The sequence below is a fragment of the Macrobrachium rosenbergii genome, chromosome 44 (assembly GCF_040412425.1).
Source record: "Macrobrachium rosenbergii isolate ZJJX-2024 chromosome 44, ASM4041242v1, whole genome shotgun sequence".
In the NCBI taxonomy this organism is placed as follows: Eukaryota; Metazoa; Arthropoda; class Malacostraca; order Decapoda; family Palaemonidae; genus Macrobrachium; species Macrobrachium rosenbergii.
Window position 1 is genome coordinate 18,408,004 of NC_089784.1, and position 22,983 is coordinate 18,430,986.

Sequence of the window (22,983 nt, forward strand, 5' to 3'; positions counted from 1 at the left end):
CATCCTTTTACATGATCCCCATCCTTTCTTTTGTCTTGATGTCCAACCACTCTAACACTCTTTCACTGCCTTAATCACTGAATGGCTGAAAGCAACACTATAAGACACAGTAGAATGTGTAAATCTGAGCGTTAAATAATGACGTCTGAAGAGTGGAATGACATGAGGCAGTGAGGGGATGAGCTGACAGTGTTCCTGTGTGAGGTTTGTTTGAAAGTCAGTTGCTGAAGTAGAGCTTCGTCAGCTGTGTCAGTGGCATTCTTCCATGAATCTCTTCCATCATGAAATATATTTCATAAACAACTCAACTGTCTTATGCTGCGAAGGTTACCGAGGCCAGGTTTATTCCCCGGAACCCTTTCGCATAAAACCCGGAACTCACAGAGCCCTCAATAACTTTCTTATTTGTAGAGATATTTTTTATATTAAGGCATCGTTGTAAAGGTAAAGTTGTTAGCTTTAATTTGGTATATCATTTGTTGGTTTTATAAGGAAATGACCTTTAAAGCCCCAATAATAATTAACGTATGTTTAGAACCGCATAAACTGCTATTTGAAGAAAACCGGAACTCACGGAACCCTCAGTAACTTTATTTGTATAAATATTTTTAGTATTAGGGCATCGTTGTAAAGGTCAAGTCTCAGCTTTAATTTGATGTATCATTTGTTGGTTTTTATATGTAAATGACCTTTAAAGCCCCAAAAATAATTAGGGTATGTCTAGAAGCGCATAAACTGCTATTTGAAGAAAACTCACAGGTTAAGTACTTTATTGAGTACATAACAGACGATAGTATTGTTAGTTTAAGTTATTCTGGATATAAAGTGTTGGGCTTATTGAAGGAACCAGTAGTTGTGTTTGACACTGTTCCATAGTTGTCGGTGTTTCTTTTTTTTTCTTTTATCGATTCGTCTGTTCAACGGCCGTTATTTTTCTTGCCAGCTTTGTTTTTATGTTTTACTGTTTTGACACATTGCATACTGCATAAGAAAAGTCGGACATTATTCTGTCCACGATAATTGTTGAAGCTTACCATTTGCAAATACCAACGGGTGATTAAACGGTAATATAATAAATGTAGCTCTAAATTTACTGGCGGCCTCGTTTCCAACAATTTTTGGCCACCAGAATACAAATATATACCGTATTTCATAGAACACAAGGGCTGCTTCTGGAAAATAAATACTAATTTAAAACTACGAGGGTCACCGAGCGCACAAATTTACCATAATTGGCATAATCACTGGTTATTATCGTTTCAGTGCGAGGCAAATGGTGTAATTTATATTGGCAGTATAAAATCAAGCTGATCAGTAAACAGTAGTATGTCGATTCAGATTTCACAGATTCATGCAACTCTTACAGATCAGTTAGATGTTCAGATTCTAGATGTCCAGCGTCAAATCAGTGGTTCCGATTGTGGAGTGTTTGCAATTGCAAATCTAACTGAATTAATATTTAACAACTTGAAAGTGAATCTTTCTAAAATACGATATGATATACCGTTGATGCGGAACCATTTAGTAACTTTTGTAAACAATAAATTATTGCCGTTTCCAAAAATAAAAACATGCCAACAGCAGAGCCGAAAAATAGTAGAATTAAAGTTTATTGCCCCTGCATATTACCTAACTTAATTAATGACGTGATAAAATGTGAAAATCAAAAAATGTAAAATAAAATGGTTTCATAAAAATTGCGTAAATGTACATGAACCCACATTCAAAGGGTTGTGTAATTTTTGTACTTGGTAAAGGATAAATAAATGGAAAAAATCACAGCAACCTGCGGCACATCAATCAGTTTAAAAGAACATTTGTTTTTTGTTACGCGTTGCACTTATTCCGTTATTCATCCTTGCAAAACTGTTGTCTATACTCATTTTGTACTTGTTTGTAATTGATTTTCAAACGTGCTCCGTTCGACACGTCTTTCTTCGTTCACTCTCTAATTGCCATTGCTTCATTTATATGCATGTACAATAAAACTTACCACAAAGACCGCTTCGATATAAATAACACCTCAAAATTAAGACCACCTTTCAACAGACCCATTTAAACGAAATAAATAATAGTTTCGTGAGTTCCGGGTTTTCTTCAAAATATCAGTGTACGCACTTTTAGACAAGGACTAATTATTATTGGGGCTGCAAACGCAATTTTCATATAAACACCAACAAAAGATACATCAAATTAAAGCTGGGAACTTGACCTTTATAAGAGGCCCTAATTTTAAAAATATCTGTACAAACAATAAAGTTATTGAGGGTTCTGTGAGTTCCGGGTTTTCTTCAAATAGCAGTTTAAGCGGTTCCAGACATGCGCTATTATTGGGGCTTTAAAGGCCATTTGCATATAAAAACCAACAAATGATATATCAAATTAAAGTTGAGATTTACAACGATGCCCTAATATCAAAACTATCTTTACAAATAAGAAAGTTGAGTGTTCCGTGAGTTCTTGGTTTTCCTTGATAGGGTTCTGGGGAATAAACCTGGCCGGTTCTGGACTGACGCTGTTGTTGACCTCCATGTAATAAGCCAAGCTGAGACTTGCCAATTTCCGATGTTTCTCTTAACCTTTGCAAATGCTTAGCTTCTTACATTTTTTTCCATTCCTTTGTTCTTATCTATTATTAGGTTTTCCTACACAGTAACTATATTCTGGTCATCTCTCCAATGACTGGTTCACAAGTCGTTTTTAGGATATTGTTATTCCTGACGGCCCTGGGAGATTTCCACTTGTGATCTCAAAAGACCCCTTTCATCTCTTCAGTGATATATTCTGTGTTGGTCCCTGTTCCATGTAGCATCCTCTAGTTAGTCTTCATTTTCTCCATCCTGACAAATTTCAAAACACTCATGAAATGTCACATTGGGTTTGTTTTATTTTTGTCTCCATTTTTATCTTTCCTCTGCCACTTCCCCTCCTGACTATTTCATTTCCTTCTGCTGTGTTGTTCAGATTCAGTTCCTTCCATATTCTTTGTCCTTGCCACCTGCCTCTTAGTTTAGCCTCCCTTCTCTTTGCCTATAGCTTGAACGTTTGTATATCTTAATTCTCTCACCACGTCTCTCGATGTCCCGCCCATTGTGTCACACTGCATTCTTTTTTAATGTTATATTTACAGACACTTTTCTCTGATAAACGCTCTGTCACGGGAGAATTCTTCCCCCACCAAGACATTAAGATATATGAGATAAGAGAGAATAATAATACTACTATCTAGATGCACTGCTGTCAGTCTTCTTGCCTGGAGACAGGGGTCGGAGAATGGTACTGTGTCATAGTTGACACGGTGGGTATGAAGACTACTGACGTTTACGCTGCCTGGGAATTAGGGTAGGCCTGCCCTACCTGCTATTACATGATATTCCTTGGGTGTACTGGTCTTATTATTGATGAGGCCAGGTGATGTCTTCCCACTGGGAGGCAATTGAAGTGCTGATTTCCATTTTTAGTGGTAAGGTACGATGGTACTGAAGAAAATCCCTGGTACTCAGTTCGTTTCTTTATTACTCATTACATCATGCCAAATTTCTCCCAGGTCTAGTCTCCCGGACTTGGTTAATTTACATAGTCTTCAGAACTCCTGGACTAGATCCAATTTACATATTCTTCAGGACTCCTGAACTAGGTCCAATTTACATACTCTTCAGGACTCCTGAACTAGGTCCCTGGAAATATTCCTTGCAAGGGATAGATAATAACTTGTATTAATAATTTGGTAAAATAGCCAAAATGAAGGGTGGACCGCTTGACGTCCTTTTCACACCAACAGCGTTCTCGTCCCTTACACGTTTCTTTAGTGTTACCAATATGCAGACTACAGATTCAGGACAGCGCTCCCACATTCAGAGCGAAAGAAAAACAAAACAAGGGACTGGCTACACTTCTATGCATTCGATGTCCACAACGAAAACGAAAACATTTTACAGTCCCAGTCACTCTCACAACAGCAGTATAAAGATATTAGAGGAGGATGATGAATCAATTCCTAAACAAATCAATAGTATTTAAAGGAATAATTTTCCCATTACAGCTCCATGTATATATCAGGACGTTTCCTTGTTTTTATCCTTTTTGTGTCTCTTTCTGTATCCTGTGTCTATCCACCACTTTCAGATAATTTCGATTAGTGTGCATTGCAATAAGGATGCCTTCCCTGATATATAACCAGAAACCTTTTCTGAATGTTGTTTGTGCTTCATATGATATCAATTCGTTTCAATTTTCCACTCCTGCATGTTATCAACTTCTCCTTGCGCTGCTTAAGATACCTCTCCCTCTGCCTCATTTGGTCTACCTGGTTGTGATCAAGTTAACAAGAACACTTGTATTACTTTCATTTGTATCTTCAATACTTTGATTTATTTGTCCCACTCCAGTCACATTTGCCATTTCCGTTTAAAAGGACCTGTGCCTTTCAGGCGCCAACATAACAGCGGTTGGTAGGTGCCCTGGCAATCTTGGTATTAAAATGTCAGTGGTTTTATCAGACTATTCAAGGAAGAATGATACTTCCAGCAGTCTGTCCATGAGCTGATGCTTAGGGCCTTCAACAACCATAGCAGACAGGAGTTTCATTGTGTCACTGGGCAAAGGAATTCGAACTGCTGCATGGACTATTTGCTGACATTCATGTAGTTGATTGGCATGTGTATTCAAGAAGGGTTTAATCAATCGATATTCAGTATGTTTACCTCTCATAAAATTCCTGCCTAAGGTTTCTTTGACTTTATCCTTGACTGGAGAAATCGTTGAATTTGTTTCCTTCTTCACACTGTGGTGCCTTTTTCTTTTCATGAGCAAGTGTGCTGTTTGAGGAAAGGCGAGAGCAGATTTGTTAGCCAGTGTCATTTTGACCACTGGGCAGAAATTTATAGACATTTTGTTGGTACGTTTGTGTGAAACAAGTGGAATACTTGCCCGATACGATGGCTAGTGGTGTTGGTAAACTGAAATTGAAAATGTACACCAGCAAGTGTTATAGAAATGGAATTACAAGTGTTAGACTATTTGGAAGTCAGTGTTAAGCATGGAACGTTAAGCAAGTGTTGTTAATCGAGGGACTGAAATAAAGACATAGCTTAGGTTTACTCTCAAAGTTACTTGCCAAGTAGATTTTTTGTTGTGTAGGGTTGGGGGCGGCTCAGTCATTACAGACCCAAATATACACGTAACTATAAACCATACAGTGGTTGGAATTGGAAGCCTATGAACGTTAGTGTGAAAAGCGAATACAAAGGATAGTTCTTTCATTCCCATCACAGCAATTAAGGGACTAACATTCTGCCTCATGAGAATGTAGTAGCATAAGCCCAGTAACCAACGGTATATCGATTAATAATTCCTGCCTTGTAGGTATATCGATTAATAATTCCTGCCTTGTATACTTGCACGCTCTGCGAACATTAGTATCGAGATACTAAAGTATTTTCCTTATGAACTGAGACTCAGTGATAGAGTAGTATATAACGATTTATTGGTAATGATTAATTCTTTATTGAAATAAGATTATCACGGCTGTAATGTTGTAAGGTATGTGTACTTAATGTAGAAATATACTTCTAGATAACTGGCTATTTTAATTCCCATGCCTTCAGAATGGCGATTTTGGCGTAGTTTAATGAAATGTTTCATAAAAGACTCCTTGCACGAATATAATATCTTAGAAGGCCTAATTCAAAAGAAGGAAATGGACGTTATGGGAATAGTTTGACGAGGACGTATTCCAAAGAGTGAAGTCGTTCCATTTAGTTGTCCTTGTTTCACTGGCTCAATCTTTTGTTTAGAAATTAATTCCTTTTGCGTAGATTTAATAATAGAGGTCGACGTAGTTACATAACTTTGATGTATCCCGGACAACGGTTGGATATTCATGTTACCTGGAGTATAGAATTTCAGATTATTTGCCGATGTCTATTTTCCAACCTGGCTCTAGCAATGTATTTATATCCTTCTCCCAAATGTAGTTACACACTCTTGCTGTATTGCTTTAGGGGGATTAAAAGTATTTTGGAGAAGTAATTATATTGCTGTCTAGGGTATTATTAGTATTTTGGGAAATAATGAAACAAACTGCCAGTTCGTTTCATTAAACTGCTAGTTCTTCAGTGAGTAAAAAAGATGCTCTGGGCCTATTACCTGGAGATTGGCTCCTAATCGTTTTTGGTTAACTTTAAATATTCTCACTGTAGCACCACGTTTCATTGACGTCTGCAGGGAAAAAAAATCCATATTAAATTTTTTTGCTATTGTGTAATTTTTTTGCTATTGTGTTTCTGTACAATGTAACCTTTAATCTTGTATGGAAAGATAATGCATCGTTGCATTTTGAAACTGAAGTGGTAATAATTTATACGAGCTCTGCAGTGTTGTCATAGTCGCTTGCTTTTAGTTCAGAGATTAAAAAATCCAATTAGGCCGCATTGAACACTTGCAAAAAGTCACACACAAGTTGAACATTATTACTGATAAAAAACTCTCTCATTCCAGGTCTAGAAGAGTTGCCCTTCTGAACAGATAATAGGAAACGGAAACGGGAAGGACATATCTGCGCAGTAAATGAAGAGTGCCTCTGATTTATAGATTTTAGGTATACATGCCAAACACCGGGGCACCTAAGGCCATTCAGCGGTGAAACGGAATTTGACAGTAAAAGTTTTGAAAGGCGTAACAGGAGGAAAACCTAGCAGTTGCACTATGAATCAACTGTTAGGAGAGGGTGGACAGCAAGATGGAAGAATAGGAACGAAGCTACAGTAAAAGGAATGAAAGTTGCAGCTAGGGGCCGAAGGGACGTTGCAAAGATCTTAAGTAATACCCACATTGCACCCTCATGAGGTGCACTGACGGGAGTAAACCCCCTATGAGGAAGAGTGCCTCTGGACGGATGTGGAGGACGAATGTCTTGAGGGGGAGAGCAGGCCGTGGAGAGGAAAATCCCTAACTTTCATATTCAAGGCAAATCGCCTGCTTATTTCGCTTCCCTGGTACGAGAGGTGCTCTTACGATTATGAGCCAGTTAGCAGCTCCTAGTTACACCATATGATCTACTTCACAGCCATGAAGTTTGGAAAGATTGTATACTACTGTGTAACTACTGTGTAACAAGTTACAGTAGATGTATACAAATCTGCTTCAGTAATTTTTGTTAAGGTATTTAAAATCATTCCAGACTCATTCCAAATAATTTATTGACTACAGCAGCTTACACATCAAAATCACAAATCCTGTAAATCGGACAGGGCTGCCCCACAGCAAAAAAAAAAAAAAAAAAAAAAATTTAAAACAAATTTTTGAATTAAAAAGTGAGGCGTCCAGAAGTTTTTTTAAATATCGCCCTGGATTACCGGCTCTTTAAGTATTTTTGTTCCGACGATACTCTGTTCTTGCTTCGAGTCTTCTTGCGATCACAGCATGTCCTCAGTTCCTCGATTCTTTCTCCTGTAGAGCAGATTATCATTAGATGTTGTTTAACTAAAATTGAAATAAAAATTACATAACATTCTTTGAACTTTATCCTTGAACTTTAGTTCAATAACATGATCCCCTGACAATGAACGAAATGACAATTATATCAAACAATTAATGAAATTACTTTGTATACTAAAAAAATTTCACTACAAAATACCAAGAATACAATAAGAATGTTTCACTCAAAATGTTTCACAAAGTTATTTTAAAATAGCTATTAAAAAGAAAAATGAAGGATAAAAGGATAAAAGACCCTCTTTTCTTGCGTATTCAATCTAGATCTATTATTCTTGAGTACACTTTTAGCTTGACGAGGAAGGCCTTATAAGTGTCAGTGTCAATCCCTGTCAAGCCTTGAAGTGCATTAACAATAACAGAACGAGACTAAATACGCAAGAAAAGATGGTCTTATTTTTATTCTACTCTTTAAAATACGCAATTTTCCCAGTGTTTTTTGCAATTGTATGGCATTTCAATTAATTTTGAATCGAGTTGACAATCCTGCCATAAGCAATTAGGCCTATGTCACTATACACACTTATGTCAAAACTAACTCGCTTCTAAAGAAACCATTACAAATCTAACTAGGAATCTCCCACTTCAACATACTGAAAAACAAAATTCCTCTTTCACCAGCATAAGGAATGTTGAAAGCTCTAAAATAGATGAGAAGCTAACCCCGATTCCAAAAGATACAGTGAGACTAGCAAAACCCAGATAGCTAATTTAGATTAATAGTGTTTTGGATATCAATGTATTTTAAAACTACCTTACTGCACAAGTTTCTTTTGGAACACATACAAAAGAAGCCGAGTGGTAAGTCCTACATCAACCTCATCAACCTTCTGAAAGCTCTTCGCCAACCGCGAGAGAGAGAGAGAGCTTAGAAACAAAATATAGAAATCCTATCTAGGTTCAAATGAAAGATATCCCAAATCTTCCTTGAAACGCGTGTGGTGTGCTTCTGCAGCGAAGCACAACCGGATGTTGTGGAATGGAGGAGATGCGTGGAAGAAGTCTGTCGTGGAATGAAGGGACAAAAGTACAAAATACCGACGAGATGAATGCAAAGGACGAAGGAAGAAATACCAGGTGCCTGTATCTTGCCCAGATCAAATTAAGATCATCAATACTATTATGATTATTGCCAACTGAGAAATCTTGCATGGAAACCAATGCCTATACGAATTACCCTTAACCATCTACTAGGTTTGGTAGGTACTGAACAATCAGACCATAGAAAGTTGCAAATGAGAAGCAACTGGTCAACAAGTGAGCTTTGTTGACTCGAAAAGGAATTGGGGCACGAAAATTGACATTAAACATTCCAGCAAAAGTTCTATTAAAATGTGACCAAAATAACAAGCAAAAATACCTTTGAAAAATAAAATTCTAACTTCGAGTAAATCCACATGTACAGGATCCAGAAATTAAGTTTACTAATACCGTTCTATTAGAAGTGAGAATTTTACACGGGGAAAAGTGTGCATAACCCCATTAAGGATGGAGAGTGACCACTGAACGTACTATTGCACTGTACATTAGCAAGAGTTTAACTTTCAACAGGTCTCACTAGTCTGTGATGATTGGCAATTAGGAATGCTTGAGCTCATCAATTTCGATGTAGTGACCAGTACTACGCTCTAGACCAGCAGAAACCGGGAACACTTGATCAACCTTACCTAATACGTATGTAGTTGACGGATAGTTAACGATGACAAGCGGTCTGTGACAACTTCAATTAAAATTCTTGAGACTGCCTGTCTGCCAATCAACATCGAATCAGAAGCTATAGTGACATCGAAGTTAAGAAATCAATGAATGGTTAGGTTTGAACGACCCGCAATAAATGCCAGACGATTGGGCGCTATCTTGGAGCGCATTCACTCCCAAAGATAAGTGCTTAGAAACGCGCAACAACCTTTAGTGGTCTGGGGGTAGTGGCCATGGATGAAAATGCAGCTCGAGAAGCCAGCATGGTGAGATTGGACGGTAATATAGTCCGACAAATCTAGGAAGACACCGGTCGTCTTCTTGGGTCAGTATGTTGTTGCCGCTTCTGCGAGTGTATTACCCAGGAACTACCATCTATTACCCAGGAACTACCACTTAACTTTTAATAAAGGTGAACATCTGATATTGGATAATGATACTAATGGCAACAGCGCAATGATCCAAAAATAACCATTAGAATTCAAGACCATAAATGGCACGACAGAAACGGATGAATCCACAGCTGATACTGAAAAATGCGTGACAATCGCAAATATAGTATGTTAAGAGCTCAAGAGGATATAATGTTTACCTTGACCTAGTACAAAACGAGAGAGAGAGAGAGAGAGAGAGAGAGAGAGAGAGAGAGAGAGAGAGAGAGAGAGAGAGAGAGAGAGAGAGGTAGGCGTTCGTACAACTGATGAATATCAAAATTCAGCCACCACAATATCCAAGTTTGAAGGGAAGGAGCCTCGACTGTCTGGCTGAAACTTGTTCAAGGTCGCAAGTAAATGCTCAAGTCACAGGATTATAATATATAAGGATAAAAATAAGAAATTCAATGGACGGGGAACCAGCTACCCTTACTAAGACCTGGGGCGTACGAAATCAACTGAACATATGGTTAAGACCAATGTCTTGGACATTAAGACCTTCGATTTTAAGGTAACAAGGACCATGTATTTTCGGGGTGTCGGGGAACCGGCAGAAGTGCCAGTCAGTACTACTATTTTCCTAGCCCGGAGTTCCATAGATTTTTGAAAGGTAGTTGAGGCGATTAAGAGCAGTTTTAGGATAGTAGGCCCTACAGAGTTAAAGAAGGCGAATTTGTGGTTAGGAGCACATTTAGTAAAAATCCTATCAAGTTATTGAAGAGCTCAGCCCGCCCTCCAATCCTTTCAAAAAGCTGAAACCATGAAAAAGCCACAAATATTCAACTGCAGCGCATTTCAATATTGATTTAAACTATCAGGGAGCATACAAATCATCATTGAAATTTACAATTCATAAATCAAAATTCCCAGTGAGCGCCTACAAACCTAAAATTAAAATTCCTATTGATATTTTTTCCTTCTAAATGCTATATGCAAAATTTCCTATAAATAAAATAAGGCTTATATGAGGCCAGAGACCACAATGCTCACCTGGGCCAAAGTGTTAAGCTATATTTCGTATCCCTATGTCAAATGTTGCGCTACTAGCAGCTCTACGGAAGTGATTACCTCGTCGAGGCCCTCCGTACCGGGCTGAGTTCGAATAGCACTTTGTGTTGGCGGTCCTAGAATGACCTCCCCCCAACCCCCACACACACACAGAGAGAGAGAGAGAGAGAGAGAGAGAGAGAGAGAGAATGCCTAGTTAAGGCAACCGCAATGCGCAGTAAATATCACCCAAGATTAACGGTGAACCTTGGTTCCACATAAAAGACTGCTTTTCAAAATTATATTACAGTTGGAATGACCTATAAAATATTAAAATTTCCAGCGTTTCCTATACACAAAAATCCAATTATTATCTTGTATCACCTTGTGCATTAATACAGCGTTTTCAACTACTGAAATTGGGTAGAACTAAAAAAAGGAACGGAATGTTTCAAATTTTACACCCCAATTCTTTTGAAATGTTTACTACATTCGTGCAATTAAGTCTACCTTTTTCGCAAAAAAACTTTCCTAAATCTGACCCAATTTGGATCTTCCTGCGGGTGACCTGGGATTTCAACCACTTCAAGATCTCATTCCTCCACAGCTATTGAATCTGCAACTGCCCTGATATGTCACTTTGAATGCTTCAGACAATACTGGAAAAACACTTCGATTATTAGACGGAAAATGACAAACCCCCATTTCTAGAAAAACTCAACCGCCCCCCACCTCTTTACTCGTGGTACATTAGAGCCAAGGCTCGATTCCTAAATGGGTAAGGAAAGGATTGGTATGGGCGATTCCGAATCTTCGCCCCATTACGGACAACCATTTTTTTTATACACAACAGATCTGTGCGCAAGCGTGAATATGTGCTCACACGCAATTTTTAATATACAATTTTCATTTCGTGGACAATTATTTAATTTGCTTCATACCAGCCACGTCAAGTTAGCAATACATCCGCCACAAAACTTTGAAATTTACGAAATCGTTTAATAAGAACATGTTAAACAATAGCTGAAAGTTTGGACAAACTAAAAATGTTAAAAAGGACAGACGACCCCTTTTAATAACAAGGAATGCAGTCAACGGAGAAATCAGCAAATGTGATTTTAAAAGATACACAACTCGCTTATTTAATATAACCCCCCACCCCAAACAGAGAGAGAGAGAGAGAGAGAGAGAGAGAGAGAGAGAGAGAGAGAGAGAGAGAGAGAGAGAGAGAGAGAATTATAATGCTGTGGTTGCCATACACTGGCCACTGTAGGTCAACAAAGATTCACCAGGCGCTGTAGAACCAAGTTTGGTCACCACTTACTCATAACTTCATCCGATTTCTAACAAAGCAGCGAGTGTCTCGAGTTCATTCTTCCACAATTACAGTCGTATAAGTTCAGTACAGTTTCTCCTTCGGTTCTGCAAAACCTCAGGTTTTCCCTCAATAAGGCTCAAACCAGTAGAGTTTCAAGACCCGACTGCCTATTAATAATGGAGTAAGTCAATTCTAAACAAGCATATAGAAAGGACAGGAATAATGACCACTCAATTTACCTAACTAACCTCTTTTTTATATCTCAACCAATGAACTAATAAGTCTCCAAAGGGAGTACAGAGCATATTAACCCGAAGTGGTTTTTTTAAACAAAGTTATATTTAACACGACGAAAAAAATTGAAAATCTTAAAAAGTAAAACACAAAAGTGTACTACGTAACTATTCTATACCAGATAGTATTTTATTCTCCATATACCTGCATCCGTATGGAACCAACAGAAGGTTTTACGGAATAAATCGCCATGTTACCACATGAGACGTAACGATTCAACAAGTAACTGGATGAAGAGGCCACCGGATGAATGCATGACAGCATTAATAACCAATAAATGTAAAAGACCTGACCATAAACATCATTCTTGGGCCCTAACACTGTGTCATATGCAAATCTCTGTCCTACGCTCTACCACAGCAAATACTGAAATACTGGAATGGTATTGAGGTCCAAGAGAACAATGCTGCAAGTAATAATTCACATCAACCATTTTCCACTGATGCCAGATAGTGTCGCTGTGAGCAAAGCTGCACAATTTTGTTGTGTTGTAAGCAATGAATTAATATCGGCTATAAAACATTCATCTTTTTTTTATTGCAACAGAGAGAATGAGAGAGAGACTATGACTAAATTCAGGTTAACCTGGTACAGCAGCTTTCAAAGGAGTCCTTCAAATTCAGGGCCAAAACTACTTGTGTAGAACCCTGGTCAAATACTTATATCCAATATACATTAACTTCACCAATCTCCTCGAAGTTCAGAAGTCTCACTTTCACCATGAATACTCTATAATGCACTATAAAAAAAAAAAAAAAAACCAAGGCTGCATCCAGGCTTCATGCACTGGAAACAGGCAGAAATATCGAGATGAACCTAGTCAGTACAGATCCTGCTGCATATTGTAATGTTGCAAGTGCAACTGTGACTTCGTTTCTTCATCACCTAAAGTGATGATACAGAGAACCTAGAGTAAAATGTCTGATGATCTTTGAATCTAAATACAGTATCTTCTTTACTACAATTTACTGGTGACAACTTGAGTATACGCTACACTTTAGTACAACACAACAGAGTAGCATAACGATCAGGTGCTATTAAGAATGAAGAATAATGACTAACAAAACAACTTGGATTACAGTGTATTACAGTCCCTTGACAAGTTTACTTATCACCAAAGGGATATCAATGCCGAGCAGAAAAAGGAATCAAATTTCCACTTTGAAGTAAAATACACAAGATTTAAATTGTCCTTTGAATAGAACAGAATATAGAATTTAGGCCAAAGGCCAAGCACTGGGATCTATGAGGTCATTCAGTGCTAAAAGGGAAACTGACACAAAGTAGGTTTGAAAGATGTAACAAAAGGAAAACCTCACAGTTGCACTTTGAAACAATTGTTAGAGGGTGGAAAGTCAGATGGAAGGATGAGAATATGAACGGAGGTACCAGTAAAACAAATGAAAGCTTTGATTTTTTTTAAATTTCGATATATATAAAGCCAAGCACTGGGGGACTTTCAGCCATTTAGAGCTTGAAATATTGAAGATAGTAAGCTGGTGGTGTTAGACAAGACTTAAGTCTTAATGAAAGTACGAACAAAGGCAAAGTAAAAGACTAAACACTGGGTGCCGCTAGTTGCCAAAGGGTCACTGCAAAACCACTCTTACTTGTGGATGCTCTTTTTCAAGGTGCATGATTCATGTTTCAGTGGCCATGGCAATAATTCTGTTCACACTTAGGTTGTTCTAATCACAAGGATTATGAGTATCATTGAAAGGAGGGGTGTGAAGGGGTGGTAAAGGCACATGCTGCAAACCCAGGCTGGGAAAGCTTTTTCCCCATCCCAGGATTAGGTAAGTTAGGTGTGGTAGGTTAGGATATAGAGTGCCTTGGGTTTAAGTTAGGTTAACAGTGGGAAGTTCGGGCGCAGTCCTATTTGAGGTTATAGTGCAACAGGCTGCGTTAAGTGTGGTAGGTTATGACAATCTCTTTGAATTTACAGTGGCCTAGGTTAGACAAATCTGGCAGGTTACTACACCTTATTTTAATTTACAATGCCATACGCTAGGTTAGGTTAGGTATGGTACATTAGGACAAACTTTTTTGAATTTACAGTGGCTGAAGCAAGTCTAGTTTCAGTGTGGTAAATTAGGACACAGAACTATTAGAAATTACAGTGCCTCAAGCTATGTTTAGGTGAGGTATGTTAGGACTCAACCCTGTTAGACATTTTAGTGTCTTAGGCTAGGTTAGGTTGGGTGTAGTAGGTTTGGACATAACAGTATAAGTAGTTACAATGCCTTAGGCTAGTTAGGTTAGGTGTGGTAGGTTAGGATGCAACCCTATATGAATTTACAGTGCCTTAGACAAAGTTAGGTTAGGTGTGGTAGGTTAGGACACAACAGTTTAAGAAGTTACAGTGCCTTAGGCAAGGTTAGGTTACGTGTGGTAGGTTAGGACATGACAGTATAAGATGTTACAGTGCCTTGAGCTAGGTTAGGTTAGGTATGGTAGGTTAGGATGTAATGCTATAAGAAGTTACAGTGCCTTTGATTAGGTTAGGTGTGGTAGGCTAGGATGTAACCCTATAAGAAGTTAAATGCCTTAGGCTAGGTTAGGTTAGGTGTCGTGTCATAAGTTAGGATGTAACCCTATATGAAGTTACAGCACCTCTGGCTAGGTTAGGTTGTGTGAGGTAGGTTAGGGCATAAACCTTTGGAATTCACAGTGGCCTAAGTTCGGTCCTGGTCGTTTCGGCCGTAACATCCAAAACAATGTAAGACGTTATGTTTATGGTATTTACCGTTATTATTTTATGTTTTACGTACATCCCCAGGGGCTGGTACTAAACAGGGCATCCATTTTGCACGTAAACATGCTTACAGGCGAAACTACTTACGGCTGAAACGACCCGGAACCCCTAAGTCAGGCGTCTTTGGTTAGGAGCCAAGCCTATTTGAATTTAAAGAGCCTAAGGCTAGGTTAGATTAGCTGTGTTAGGATAGGGTGAAATAGTGTGTTACGGTAGAATGAAATTGTAACTATTTGAAGTTACAGTGTGACAGGCTACATTAGGTTAGGAGTGGTAGGTTAGGATGTAACCCTTTAAAATATACAGTGTCCTTTAAAATATATAGTGACCTAAGTTGGGTTATGTCTGGTAGGTTAGGGCACAACCCTATATGAACTTACGGTGCCCTAGGCTAGGTTAGGTTAGGTACGGTAGGCTAGGACGCCACCCTATTAGAAGTTACTGTGCACTACGCTAGGTCAGGTGGTGCTCCAGTAGAGCAAAGCCCCTATCCTTGGTAAGGATGTGTCCTGGATGACGTTAGGCTAATTCCTTAATTCTAATTTACTGTTTTGGTGTTTTTTCTACACAAAACCCCGACTTTGCGTTCCCTCATTATGCTGTATAAAAGCGGGGTTGCTTCAATGATCCTTAAGTATTACTGTATTGTGTGTAGGTTTCCTCATTTCAAGAAATTACTGCTTTAGTGATTTCCAAAATTAAAAGAAAAAAAGCAGCAGACCTTTTATGTAGAGTTGCCAAGGATTAAACTCGTGAAGCATAAACTGGCGTCATTATGGGGAGCTTATTCTTTTCTTAATCCACGATTATTGACCTCCCTCAATAACCATATAGAAAAAAACGCAAATAAAAACAAAATACTGTCGGCAAAGACAAAGTAACAAACCCACCCTAACGGAAAAGAACCAGTTACTCTTGGTCATTTCAACATTTCACTGACTGAAAAAATCACCAACCAGAAAGGCTGTTAACCTCTTTCCTTATCTGATTATATTCCCTTCCTTTTGCAAAAGTTCATGAAATTGGCGTTGCAATTCAGATGGTCACATTCCTGCAAATGGTGTTGCATTTCAAATGGTGACAATGTTAACGTGGATGACATCTGTGTCATCGAATGACCCCGACCCCACCAAGGTCACCCACACTACCACTTGATGAGGCACCTTGCAAGATGTTATAAATGTTGTAGAACCTCAATGCCTTTCACAAAATACAGCTTCTGGTTTAATAAGAAATTTTACACGTAAACTTGTATAATTTAGGGCACTGGGCATAGGAACTATATCCTACAGAAAAAGGAGAAATTACAGAATTAAGCTTAAAATATTCGGAGAAAGCGTAAATAACCTAAAGCGCCGGAGAGAAATAGAATCAACCGTTTACCTTAAAAGCTAAACTTGTATCCTGACAATGACTGTCTAGTGATTGTGCTTGTGGCTTCATAGTCTGCACTGTCCAGCTTTCACAAAGAAATTAATGTAAAAGGGTGATTCACGCGTACTATGGGGGTATAAATGTATAAAGGCCTAGCCTATAAATGAAAAAATAAAATTGTGCGAGAAGTACTTGCTACGCCTGAGAGTATTTGGATACCATACCGCTATCTTTGTCACATTACCCAGGTCTTTCGAATATGACAAACTTTACTTACTCTACACAATCGAAAATGCAAAGAACCAGCAAAGCCTAAATACCTTTCAATCACAGACTGGATATTTCCAATAACTCACTGATTAAGGACAGATTAATCAAAATTTCTCATTTTATACCGTGGTTGAAAACTCATGCCACTGACAGGGTGTTTGTCATTTTTACCAGCTGAAACTACTTCGAGCCCTAAAATCATGGTTGAGTCAATTTTACCATCTGAAACCACTTTGAGCCTAAAATAAGGGTTTTTCTAGTCACTTTTACCTGCTGAAACCACTTGGAGCGCTAGAGTACAAGTTACATAGTCAATTTCGCCAGTTGAAACCGCTTTGAGCCCTAAAATAAGACTGATTCTTGACAAAGACTTCCTCGATGGAACAATGGGATTCTTAATCAGAGAATTTTAAATGCCTATAATAATTAACCTTCAACCGGATAAATGCCACCAGCTATTAACCAAAAACCGTGCAGAATCAGTAAAACGAGAAGGGTGCTTACCAGATATTGCGAGCTAAAGGAAGCTAAGTAGCTTGGACGTTTCACCAATATGGCCACGTAACAACTGACCGAAAAACGAAAAGTCAACCGAGATTTCCTCTTAGCCAATCAGTGACCTCCACCACACCCAACTAGACCCTTTTCTAACGCGCGCTCTCATTAGCTAAAGCTTCGAGCTTTGACCAATGGATGGAAGGCGTTGAAAGCGATTTCCCTATTGGCTGGTAAGACTACTACTACAATCGATTTAAATTTTTTTTTTTAGGAGTTCATTGTCACCTTCAATATTATATGAATGAACATTAGCCTATATATAAATACAGGTACAGAATGACAAAATAAAAAAACTATTTCATAAGTAGATTGATATAAGAAAAATAAAGTAATAATTTGAAAACGTCCTTAAAACAGAAAAAACAGATGATATAGCGTAATACTCGACTGCATTCTTCACATGGGATAGCGTTCTGGCAATCACTTCAAGTAAACCTATTCGGCTTGGTACTTGCTCAAGTATTCTATTGGTTACAGAGACTAAGAAGCCATTTACTACTTTTTCTGGGAGTGGGTTGGTGATAAACTTAAATTTATTTTTATGGATGATTATTTTCACGGGGCCGGGTTAGTATGCAGCCAGCAAAACTATGCATGACAATAATTACTCTATTATGAAAACTAAAAAATTATAATTTTTATGAAGAATAAAGACGTCCTAAAACCGCATTTATTTAGCTTGTAACGTTAATGTCGAGAATAATTCTTGAATAGCGCATTTAATTCCTCGTAACAGGAGGCACCACATAGCAAACCGTTGGTGACTTCTTATGACACTAAAAACGCCGTGCGGTTTTCTGGTCTTTTGTCAGTAAATTGCTGATGTGAGAAACGTGTTTCTAAAACCGTTAGAAATCAGATGCTTCTATTAACACATCACTGGAAGAGCTAAAATCACAAGCCTATGCATTTCAAATGCTTAGCTTCATTAGGCTAGTCTGTCGTAGCCTTCACATTCGAACTGATAATACACCATTAGGAGCAAACGTATATGACCTATTGGTCGTGGTATTCTTTGCTGAAGAATTAAGTTTAGAAACACAAAGTAAGCATTTTACCTGTTAAGGACCGTGACCACTTTCTGTGTTTCAGCATAAAGTTACTACTATCCTCTCACAGGCTAAATAACATCTCCAGTGACACAATTCGAAATAAAAATTACACCCTTATCATCCCTGCTGACTTTTGTACTTTACAGCGCCCCAGGAAAAATAAACTCAGTACGCTATCAGAATAACGACGCTGTTTTCCAAAATAGCATCGTGAAACACAAGATGAAAACAGTGGAAAGAAAAAAGGTATAGACCGAGGTGCTTTCAAGCGATTCGGGTCACGCGCCCCGGTCAGGGACGTCGTTTACGATACCGTCTCTCAGAAAGGAAGAGAGAGGGGAAAGATCTTGCATGTACCCGAAAGGAATTGTGCTGGTTTTGATGAAAATGGTTAAAGTGGCACTTATAATTTCTTACTAGGGATTCTTATAGTCACCTGGGATGGTAGTGTGATTATATATATATATATATATATATATATATATATATATATATATATATATATATATATATATATATATATATATACTGTATGTGTATATATATTATATATATATTTGTAAATAAAGTTCTTGATACTAATTTTCAAACGGTTTGCATAAGGTCGTTATTAAGACAGATTATGTTGATATTCTCTATCTTTTCTTTTACTTTCCCAATCTTAAGACATTCCGTTTGTAATGTCCTATATATAAATTACTTTTATTCTCATCCCGTACTGGACTTTTTCTTATTCATAGGTTATCATGAAAAGTTTATGCATCCATTAACAGCAGACCGTCTTTTATTATGAAGTGTCATCCAAACTTGTGCCAATTTCTTTCCCAGCTGAGGATACGTCATCCAGACACTCGACACATTACAAAGAACTTCGGACGTTTCCCTGACTTCTTTCTCTTCATAGCTCGCTAGAAGAAGAACGTTTTCAGAAGGCAAGGAATCATATGATAAGTTTCGTGAAGGGAAAGAACCTTGAGTGCTGCCGGAATTTCAAAGTATCATTTCTGCTGAGATAAATGACTCTATGTTTGAGCAAACTCTTCCATTTTTGTGACTGGTCGTTTATCATGAAGATAAACTTTCGTTTTGTATTTCATACGCATCAAGGATTTTCGCAGTCGAAAGATCCTTCTAAAAAAGAAAATACTAGCAACTGGCTTAGTCATAAAAGGAACAGTATCAGTCTTGTATGTTGTTGGTATGTTGAGAACTTAATATTTTCGAAAAGGCTGTATCGCAGAGAAACGGAAATGGATATCACGTAATAACGTGAGTGTCCAAAGACTTTAACAGTGTAATAAAAGCAGGATATCTCTGTCTTGCATTGCTAAATAAGTCCTTATATTAAGTTACAGTCATGAATGACTTGACAATGAAGTAGACAAGTTAAAACGGTGTCGTTTTGATTAGTCAAAAGGCTCTCACAAGTCACTGACTAGCAGCACTTGGTTATAGAGCCGAAGTGAACATAGACCCATCAAGTGGTGGTCATAGTCCTTAGTTGATTCTAGTTTAACGAATAGCTTTGTTGTTGACTTTGAAAATAAGATACCACAGGATATTACAGGGAAAAGGTGACGGGATCTTGTTACAATGATTTTCTCACCCTATACCTGAATGGTAACCTACATACGGATGCGCACGCCAATATAAGTGACATAGACCGTTAAAGACTATTCCGTCTTCTCTCAGGGAAACAGAGTAGCTCCAGCATGCCTCCATTTACCATTTTTTTTTTTTAGATATAAATCCCTCTGTTTCTCGTTTCGTTAGTTCGCTTTAGATGATTTTTTTTAAACTGTTCCTACTTTTATGATGGATTGATCCGTTTCTTTTTATTCAGATCCCGCCTTATTTCCTTCTACCTACCGGATCCATAATGGTCTTTATTACCCATTTCGTCCGGCTTTTATAAATGAGAAAAAGAAAGAAAACGGAACATTCATCACGAGTTTTATGCAACGCATCTTCAAAGCGCAAGACATTATGTCTGATACGCTATCTGAAAGACAAATGGAATAATGAGATTGTAAAACTTAATGAATTTCGCCATTACCGATGTTTCCTCTTCCATTTCTGCGATCCCATATCGCCCATAAATTCAATTATTTATCTTGGGGGCTTCATTAACTGTTGCAGATGCGTAATTACGCTTTGAATTCTCTCGCCCAATGGGAAATATACATTCGTCTCTTCGGTATTTGCATCAGAAAACGCTCTTTTTTTTTCGCTTGATTTTATCTTCATATATCTGTTTCAGATATCATCAGGTTGTTAGTTCAGTGGCACGTTTGTTCTCTGTATTGCCAAGTTTGTGAAGTCAAAAATCTGTATGTGTGAACTGTTCTCGCTATTTTGATGTTTATACTCTTTTAATTCGATTGTGTGGGTCTGTTTAATTGTTGTATTGCAAAGAGAGAGTGATAATAATAATAATAATAATAATAATAATAATAATAATAATAATAATAATAATAATAATAATAAAAATAATAATAAAGTAGGATGCAACCCTGAACCTCACATTGTAAACCACCAGTCTGGATAGACTGTAGTAATAATAATAATAATAATAATAATAATAATAATAATAATAATAATACTCGAGCTAAAAAGAACATTATTTTATCAAAGCTGCACTCACGTTGTTGATCCTCGTGGGATATATAATTTTCCTATTCTGTGTAATTTTCATACCTAATCAGTTCAGCAGTAATAAGTCGATTTTGACCCAGCAGATTAAAGATGAATAATGAGGAGACGGTTGCAGTAACTGGCAGCTAAAGGATTTACTTAAGCTAAATTATCATAAAGACCGGATCATGATTTGTGATATGATATGATACTGCCGTTGGAAAAGTTCAGTACCCAGTTTTAATTCAGAAGCTCATGTTTTACCTCAGGCACGAAACAGATTAGGGTATTCGGACAAGTGTGATTTAAGTAGCTATTTCGCGCGATCTGTTCACGGGCAGTAGCTAACCCGGATGAGATCATCACTTCTATTCGGCATAATCAGCTCATCAGAATTGCGCCCAAAAAATCTGGCTCAAAATTATTGTTTTTTCATGGAAAGAAGGCGCATTATAGTGTTACCTACTGCCAGAGCAACTTCAAAAATCACATCATTATCAACTAACACAATAATAATAATAATAATAATAATAATAATAATAATAATAATAATAATAATAATAATAATAATAATAATAATAATAATAATAATAATAATAATAATAATAATAATAATAATAATAATAATAATAATGACAAAACACTAGACCCACTCAGCTGCAGGGAATATAAAAGAAGTTATGATTTTGGATACACTGCATACCTGGTTCGTCACCTTTAATGCCCTCTGTGCATGAGCAGGTATAACACTGACCCAGTGTCTCACCGGTCAGTGGTTCAATTCCCCCAAGGAAGAGGTTTGATTTATCGTTTACTTCTAGGCTAGTTACCTTTCTTCTGTCTACTGTCCACTCACTGCTGGTGGGACGGAGAGAAGATGAAAAACCATACATGTGTTTACAGTGAGCCCTCTATGATTCCAAGCATATGAGATAGTCTGCCTAGTTCCTCATCTTGTAGGTCTTCTGTAACTGAATGGATATAACGTTGGATCTGGTGTCTCACTGGTCGGCGGTTCAATTCTGCAAGTAGGGACCTTGTCTTATCACCCATTTCCAGGGAGGGATGTCTGGTTATGATGAATCAAAAATTATTAATTTATTGTTTATTTTTAATAAGTAAGATCTCTTTTTGTATTTCACTTTAACTTCTCTTCCTCCTTATGAACACCATATTCTTTGGGGGCTTGAATTTCAAGTCATTGGTTCCCGTGGGCTTGTTCCATATGAACATGGTTCATGTTCTGAATAATAATAATAATAATAATAATAATAATAATAATAATAATAATAATAATAATAATAATAATAATAAAAGTTCATTTTGTTCATATGAATAGCATCCAGATTTTTACTGATTTTATTTGTTAGAATTTTCCTTGACTTAGAAGTCAACATTGTTCTATTCTTTAATTCTGTATTTACAATAATCACAGCTCTGTCATTTGACCGGATTCGAACGATTTTGCCATTCGTGAAAAAATAGTTCCAATTTAGCTCCGATTAAGCCAGTTTTCAAACTTGGACTCAATTTCTGTCTAACAGTAATCAAATCATTAAAAAAATAACTGAAACATGTAAAAAAAATTATTTGAAAAGCTAATACCAAATGACATGCATACAAAAATAAAAGAGCCAAATGTCCCATTTGAAATGGGTGAATGACCCATTGTCTTGAAAGGGTCCCTTATCTCTTCGCCAAAGGGCTCCAGATTACGTTACATGGCATCTAATAGTTTATAAATTTTTAAAATTTATACATAGTTCTCTCTCTCTCTCTCTCTCTCTCTCTCTCTCTCTCTCTCTCTCTCTCTCTCTCTCTCTCTCTCTTAGTCTCTACCTTAGCCATAGTAATACTGTTTGAAACATCATTGCAAAACTTAATTATTACCTGATATATTCATTCAGCCTACTTTCTCGAAAGCATATCTTCTTGCTATTCAGATTATATACCGAGATATCAGAGCTGTGACTTATCAATGATATGAATACCAGGCAATATGGTGTTGCATGTTTACCATGAAGGTCTACCATGAAAATATAAAGGTACTGTTTTCTATTAAGGTAACTCATACGTTTTCTTTTAGCTTAGTAGTGAAGTTCTGAATGTAAACTA

General features: G+C 37.4%; 1 long non-coding RNA gene across 1 annotated transcript in view; it reads left to right on the forward strand.

Annotated features, from left to right (window-relative positions):
- LOC136829370 (uncharacterized) overlaps nt 1-7,086 on the forward strand; it is a 68,030-nt gene extending 60,944 nt beyond the window's left edge. Inside the window, exon 4 of the long non-coding RNA XR_010850371.1 lies at nt 6,499-7,086. This is a non-coding gene — a long non-coding RNA (uncharacterized lncRNA). The remainder of the gene's footprint in view (nt 1-6,498) is intronic.
- Nucleotides 7,087-22,983: the final 15,897 nt, after the last annotated feature.